Source organism: Crotalus tigris, unplaced genomic scaffold (genome assembly GCF_016545835.1).
Source record: "Crotalus tigris isolate CLP2741 ecotype Arizona unplaced genomic scaffold, ASM1654583v1 scf7180000018350.1424685, whole genome shotgun sequence".
NCBI classification, from domain to species: Eukaryota; Metazoa; Chordata; class Lepidosauria; order Squamata; family Viperidae; genus Crotalus; species Crotalus tigris.
Genome location: NW_024096959.1, coordinates 946,766 through 954,914, shown reverse-complemented (window position 1 = coordinate 954,914; position 8,149 = coordinate 946,766). Strand labels below are relative to the sequence as shown.

The 8,149-nt window shown below is 39.1% G+C and overlaps 1 protein-coding gene across 1 annotated transcript in view; it reads left to right on the top strand.

Moving 5' to 3' along the window:
- The first annotated feature begins 2,478 nt into the window (after window positions 1-2,478).
- Window positions 2,479-8,149, top strand: part of NFKB1 (nuclear factor kappa B subunit 1) — a 79,460-nt gene continuing 73,789 nt past the window's right edge. The window contains exon 1 of the mRNA XM_039350706.1: window positions 2,479-2,813. The gene's annotated coding sequence lies outside the window, so the exon portion shown is untranslated. The remainder of the gene's footprint in view (window positions 2,814-8,149) is intronic.

Sequence of the window (8,149 nt, the reverse complement as noted above, 5' to 3'; positions counted from 1 at the left end):
GTTCGCCACCACTGTCTTAGGTTGTTGATATTTCTCCCAGCAATCTTAATTCCAACTTTTGATTCATCTAGCCCTGCCTTTCTCATGATGTGCTCTGAATATAAGTTAAATAGGCAGGGCGACAGAATACAGCCTTGCTGGACTCCTTTCCCAATTTTGAACCTTAAGTTAACCCATTGCTAATGCTGTTTCTTTTCTGTCCCTTCGAAACAGCAGTCAATGCTGCCAAACCTGGTCTCTTTGCTTCCTTTTGGCTGGATACCCCTCATTATTCAAGAATACTTAGATAGAGGCATATTCTTGCTTTTGCTGACTACTTGCTCTTTGTTTTGCCAATCTTCCAAAGACAGAGGAGTGAAAACTTTCCGCTCTCATTGTACAAGTAATTCTCGACTTACAAACCACAGCTGGAACCAGATTTTCCTTCGCTAAGCAAGGTAATAGTTAAGTGAGTTGTGCACAATTTTACAACCTTTTTTGCCATGGTCATGGTCATTTAGTGAATCCAGTTTCCCCCACTGAGTTTACTTGATGGAAGTCAGCAGGCAAACTCACAAATGGCGATGAGTCTGGGAAACTGCAACCATTGTAATGTACCTGCCATTTACCAAGCACCCGAATGATTACATGAGCATGGGAAGGGTGAGGACCAGTCATAAGTCACTTTTTTCAATTGTGTTGTAACTTTGAATGGTCACTAAATGAATGGTTGTGAGTCAATGACTACCTCTATGCTCAATTACCTAGGAGATGGGGTAGATAAGTAGCAGCACGGACTGGATAGCACAACCGGCCAGCAAATGGATGGACAAAATGACATGAGTTCATTTGGAAATTAAGGCCAACAGTCAGTACCTTGCTGAGGGTCTTGCAGGAATAGGATGTAGAATTAAAACCTGCCTGGATATATAAATATTAGTAATTATAGTCTTCTTGTTATTATCAAAGCCCTCATCATCATCATTTTAGCCATGGTCTATCCAATGCAGGATGAAAGCATCTTCTGCATGTTTCCAACCTATACAATCCTGAGCTTTCTTTTGCCAATTGGGCTGCAATACTTGCTGATGTCATTGATTCATCTTACTTTAGGTCTTTTTCATGAACACTTTTTATCAAGTGGGATCCATTCTATGACTGCCTTGGTCCACCTGCCATCAGTTTTTCTTGCAAGTAGCCACCCTTTCAAATGTATTTTCCTTGTCTCTCCCACACTTTGATTCAACTTTTTTTTTTTCTGTGTAGATGAAGAATAAAACTCTCTTAGAAGAGAATTTATTAAACACAAGGCTGGAATCACTCACACATAAGGAACTGGGAATCAACAAGCTCTGCTATAAAATCAAATGAAATGTTTGGTATTCCAGTTTTGAAATTATCAATATTTGGAAGGACAGAAGAGGTAGCAATTGACTGTAATTTTCTAAATGTGGTCTATAATAAATTCTAAGAGTTGCCATTTTTACGTCCAACAACTTCTCCTTGCATTGCCATGGGGCATGGAAGGAAATTAGCAGGTACATGTTTTTTAAAGTTTTCTCCCTCAGTCTGTTTCTTTTGTTAATGATATTAAGTGTTGCAATTTTGTAACTGAAAGTAATGCAATTTTATTTTCTAGCCCTGTAAACCTGAGGGTTGAGACAGTAGATAAATTGTAAAAAGGAAGAAGAAAGACTACACTTGGTCTATAAATAAACCATAGAAAGCTCTGCAGGTCTTCTTGGCAGAGTATGCAGCCAGCTTTCCTAAATGTCTGTGAAGATTCTCAGACATCCAGGTCATAGTTGCCTCAAAGGTGGTTTTTTCTTCTTCTTCAAAACACAACGGGACTGTTTTTTTCTTGAGGAAGAAGAACTCCCCCGCCCTCACACACACATACACACACTCCCCTCAGAACTGACGAAGTTTATTGGATGAGAAGCGAAACGTTTTCTTCTTCCTCCTCAAGGAAAAAACAGTCCAGTTGCCTTTTGAAGAAGAAAAAAAGCACCCTTGAGACAATTTTCCTAAAACATCGGACTTCACGGCTGGGATTTAGAACAGATAAAGCCCATCACGTCTGAAAGGCCCCAGTTGGAGGTGCCCGATATCAGAAAATATTAAAAGGCATCTCTTTTAGCATTTAACTTCGTCATTATCGCCACGAAGGCGTATCTCTGGCCGCAGGCATTACCTCCCTTGTGAGGAGATAGACGCTTGTAGCAACTGTGTCATAGCTTGGCTTCTGTGTAATAAACTCGCGAGGGCTGGCGTGTTGCACAGCCCTGCCGCCGCCCTTTCTTTTTGCTTCCAACCAACCCTGCCCGGGGGCGGCTGTTTCTTTCGGATAATTTTCATTTTTCCTTCTCCGCTCATCTTTCAACGTCAGTGGGAATTTCCAGCTAGGAAGTGAGAGGGAGGCGAAAGTGCGGCCGAGGAACGAGCGAGAAATAGGCGGGCAGCAGGGAGGGAGGGAGGGAAGTGCGAGGCGCTCGGGGTCGCGCGCCCAGAGACCGCGCCCGCGCCCGCGCCCGGCTGTCTGTATCTGCGTGGGCGGCTAGGCGGGCAAAGAAGTCCTCGCGGGACCCGGACAGGCGACGGCGCGCGGGGCTTCCTTTTTTTTTTACTCAACGAAGAGCCCAGCCTCGATCAGCTGCTCCCTCCTGCTGCGACACCGCCGATCCTGAAGAGCCTTTGCGCGGACATGGCGCTCTTTTGACCGGGATTTCTCCGCCACGGTCGCCTTCCTTCTCCTTCGCCTTCCTTCTCACACTGCGCCGGTCTCCGATCCGAGTTCTTCCTTCCTTTCCTGGTCGAAGGTCCCCGAGTGTAAGGTGAGCCCGCGGAAGGTCCATCCCCACGACAGGCATATATGCTCCGGGCTAGCGGGAAAACCCGCGAGGGTGCGCTTTCGGTGCCATGCGGAAATGTTGCGAAGTCGGGAAAGGAACTCTGTTCTCCGACTTTAGAGCGCGACGGTGGCTTGTCCCGTGGGTTTATTGCGAGCGAAGCGGTTCTTTCCTTTTTACGATCCCCGGATTTCAGGTGGCCCAAGCTTCCCTGACAGCTGCGGTCCTTGGTCTTCACACAGGGGCTGGGTCCCTGGATTGAGAGACCGGGTGCCACGGTAAATCGACGCATCCTTCAGCCCAGTGGACAAGGCTGCTTTGGGTCTTTTCTTTCATGTTTGACCCTGCGGATTATATAGGCATCGCTTTAGCCTCGGATGTTGGGGTGGGAGGGGTTTCAGTAGGATTAAGTCTAAGGTGTGAATGGGTTTACATCTGGCACCTTATTTTAGTTGTAGGGTAGATGATCTGAGGTTGACTTCTAGAGAGGCGATAGCATATGCAGTATGGAAAGCTGTATGTTGTCACATTGCTATGCATTTGTGTGTGTGTGCGCGCACGAGTGAGATCAACAGAACTTTCTACTTCCTCATTCCTTTGTAAAAGACAAGACGCTATTCCTTGTTCACAGAAACTTTCTGGAGCACATGGTTAGGCCTTCCCTAAATGATATATCCAGTTAATACAGTTGCAACTTTTTCTTTTGCCACAGATTCTTCTAGGGCTGCCAAAGACCAATATGCAACTGGTAAACCTTCCCTCATAGCTTCCTCTTTATTTCAGGAACAGTCCCAGTCTGCACATGGCTTTGTTGGGACAAGGTGGCAGCCGTCTTTGATAAGGAGTGCAGGATCTTGTGGGAATGCAATCAGGTTTCTCATCCTTGGCATTGTTCAGAAAAAGGCCCCATCTCAAACTGAACAGGCAAAATCAGTGAAAGTATTTGTATTTCAGATGGCATCTTCACTGATACTGAAAGTAGTCTTTTAGCTGCTGGAATGAATAAAGAAAGGCAACTTTCTCTTACAGTAATGTAAATATTAGCCAAGATTTTATTTAACTGATTTATTGGACTGATGCTGTGTCTTCCCGCCAGCAACTTAACATTGTGTGTAAGACGATTTCTTCCAAATTTTCTCTGAAAGAGAGAGAGAGAGAGATAGGCTAGCCTGGGAGAATGACCAGTTCATAGTCATGCAATTTCATGGCTGAAGAGCACTTGATCCTGAATCTTTTTATCTTTAATCTAATGCTTTTAATGAATTTAATCCAACATTTAATCATGATTCTACATGCTGATTGTCTGCAAACATGGGGTTAGGAGCTGAATATTCTTTTCATTGCTCCTATGTCACTGTCGATTTTTTTCTCAGATGAATGTAATATTTATCATTGTTGATATGACTTCCTCTAAGTGTGAGGCCTAGAACTGTTGTTGCATTGTTCTGCCAAAAGAGATCTGATTCTTAAAAAGGCGTTCGAAGAAAGGAAAGAAAAGAAAATCAATATACGGAAGAGAGTAAAAATGATTAGAAATAGAGGTGACAAAAATAGGTCCAGTATGTTTTTCAGTGCCGAGTTCTGCTTTGGAGACGTCTAATATTTTGAGCATGAGCAGAATATGTCTACTTAAATGAAGTGGGGAAAATCACTCTAAACGTCACACATCTGAGTTCAGGTTTATATTAATCTCTAATACTGGTAAGAAATAATTATTATCACAACATAAATAGGAAGTTTCCTATAAAAATACATTATGTAAGCAAGCTGTTATTTCTTGATACCTAAACTCTTTTGGCTGGTTTTTTTGGATGATGTCAGTGTAATTCCAGGATGCAATTTGATGATAATTATGTGACATCAAGTCATCGCTAATTCTTAGTGACCACGTAGATAGATTTACTCCATGATGATCTGTTCCCAACCTAACCTTCAGCTCTTCCAACAGTGTACCCATCACTTTTGTAACTGAGTCCATCCATCTTACTGCTGGTCATCTTCTCTTTCCTTTCACCTTTCCTATTAGAGCCTTCTCTGGAGAAAAATGCAGTCTAGGCGTTGTTTAAATGAAGCACATTTAAGGAACTACCAGTACACAGATAAAGCTGAGATGGGAGAGGTGAAGCAGGGCATATGCCTTTGCATTTTGGCCATTATTGTAGATTGTCGAATGTCTTGTTGAGATCATTATGATAACATGAAAAGTCTGTATTGAATACAAATAGGAGATGTATGTCAGTGTAATTCAAGAAGTTACATCTCCTTTTAAATACAGTATTAGACAAGGGATACATTAGACTTGAGAATGGAGAGAAAGGACATTGTGAAGTCTGCCCTCTATTAATTTATGTATACTGTATATTCTGAAATAAATTGTATTTTTCACAACATAAGGTATTTTGGCATGAAAATATGATTTCAGGAAAAGCTGAAATTTCATATCTGATTGTAAAACATTTCTTTTTTTGCAGCTGACCTTGGCAGGATTTACAAGATTAAGATGTTAAGCTTTCCTTAATAAACAGCATTTCTAAAGATACTCAGTAGCAGTTTTGTATTATTAATAACAGATACTGACTACTTACATGTTCGGTTTTATGCATTTTTTGTATATCCCACTTTTTGTCACTTTTGTATTAGTGTTCAGTATATTGTATCAACCTTGAATTTCATCTATTTCAAAACTCTGTTGCTACATTTTTTAGGCTAATGCCACTAGGATTATGAGGCTGACAGTTCTGTGTTCCCCAACTGGTACTGATGGGTCTGCTATCCTCTGATTGGAAATATGGTGTATCCATAATTATCATTGGTAACCTCAGCTGCCTTGCATATGTTAAAAATAATTAATAAAGACAATAGCTAATACATAAATAATAAAGCTAGGTAGCTAGATAGAACTGATAGGTGAAAATTTCCAAGATTACAACAGCTAAACAGACAAAACTAACCTTTTTTTTTCCTTTGTGGTCTTTTTAGCAGTCAATGGTTTGCAGTGCGTGAAAGAGATATTTTGCATAATGGTACAGTGTCCATGTATTTTATTCTATCAGATGAATCTTCCTAATTTAGTTATATACAAAAGTAAAACACACAAGGGTTTATTAACTCTGTGAAGATATAATTTAAATATAAGAACTATACTTTAGGTTATAGAAATTTCAGTATCCTCTTCTTAAAACAGTAGCCAATCAGATGCCTCCAAACATTAACATCCAAAATATGAAATTATAGCTATTCTGAATGCCAAAATATAATATTCAAAAGATTCTGGGTTCATATAGGAGCTGTCCAGCTTTCTTGTTAGCAAGACCTTCTTATGATAAATGGAAAATAACCAGTGTTTACTTCTGGGAATGTTCTTTTTGAACAGGAAGTTGTCATAAAGATAAAATAATATTCTGAGCTACTAAAAACATAAAATGAACATGCATGGCTTAATAAGAATTACACTGGGCATTTATAATTCCCAGTTTTGCCAATCCTGGTTTCTGGGGCAATGTCATTGTACATTAAGAGAATGAAAAACATGTAAAAAATAATTACATACTCTTTAATTCATTAAAAAAAAACACAACACCATGCAGTATCTGTATTCTTATCTCTTTAGTCTTTCCTTAAAAGGACCTTCTTTATTGGGTTATCAGGCAACATTATTGAATTACAGGTAGTCCTTGATTTATAACCATAATTGAGCCTGGCAATTATGATCATGATGGTCGTAAAGCATGTCATCACATGATTGACCCTATTTTACAAACTTTTTTGGGTCAGTCATTATGCAAACATAGTGGTCATTAAGCAAGCATGGCAGTTGTTAAGCACATGCAGCAGTTGTGAAATAAACCCATTGTTCACTATGGGCCAGGTTTTGCTAGAAGTTTTCCACAGGTAAACTCTGGTTTCTGTCAAAACCCTTGTAAATCATAGTCACATGACTGCGAGGTGCTCAAATGGCCAGAAATGCAGGCTAGTTGCTGAGCACCCAAAATGTGGTCACATGACCATCAGGGGGCAGCATTGGAATTTTGAAACCAGGTCGTAAGTGGCTTTTGGGGGATCTATTGTAATTTCAAGCAGTCACGGCTGTAAGTCAAGGACTACCTGTATAGAAGCTGCATTAGTTCAGTGTCTTATATTGACAAATAAAATAGTATGCACAACATTAACTAATATTGGAAGAGACATTAGCCAAAATATGTTGCATTGATAGCCAAATAATATTGTTACCAAAGAAACATATATTGTTGCCACTTCCAGTGTTTTAATCAACCTTCAAAGGTTATCTTATTGCATTATTACTATTTCCTTCCTCTTCCTAAGAAAAATACAGAACTAGATGGTGGAAAACCCATTTTGCTTTACACAATCTCTTCATTTGATGCTAACCAAGATTTGTTTGTGAAATTTGGGGTGGTTTATTTTGATTTCTGCATGAGTTTTAAATAGTTGACTGAAATTCTACAACTATTTTGGAAAGTTTTTCAAAACAGTGGGATAGAAGGAGACTAAATAGTTCTAAAGAATAATAGATTAAGAAATCTGTTCCTAGATATATGCTTTTTAGATATTTGATACTATTGAATATTTAAAATTCATATCTTCCTATAGGGGTTAGATAAATGTTTTATAAAAAAAATCAAGTTCCTGTTTGTATTTACATTTACATTTCTTCATTTCTGATACCAATGTATTGAAATTTCATTTGCAATGGAAGTAATTAAGTACTGACCATGGTTACATGTACTGTGCATTTTATTCTTATTTTGGTTGAAAGGCATGAAACTTTCTTATGTGTACTCTACTTTGTTTGACATTGAGCCAAAAATGGTTTGCATGTACTAAAAAGCAATTTGTAGTATAACTGAAGTGTTTGTGTACAGTACGTTAAACTCAAATAAAGCGCATTTATTTGAGAGTCAAATGAATAGATAGAAGTTGTGATTAGTACTCTACGTTTTAAACAGTAATCAGTTTTGGTTGATTATAGTAATAATAATAATAATAATAATAATAATAATAATAATATTATTATTATTATTATTATCAAGCACACTGAAGTCAAGAAAAAGATTAGAGGTGAATACATCAAGAGAGTGAAGAAGATCTTAAAATCCAAACTCAATGGAGGAAATACCATAAAGGCAATCAACACCTGGGCAATCCCAGTCATTAGGTACACAGCTGGAATAGTTGACTGGACTCAAGCAGAACTAAAAGCAATGGATAGGCAGACCAGAAAAATAATGACAATGAATCATGCCCTTCATCCACGCAGTGACATTGATAGACTTTATCTACCCAGGCAAATAGGTGGGCGT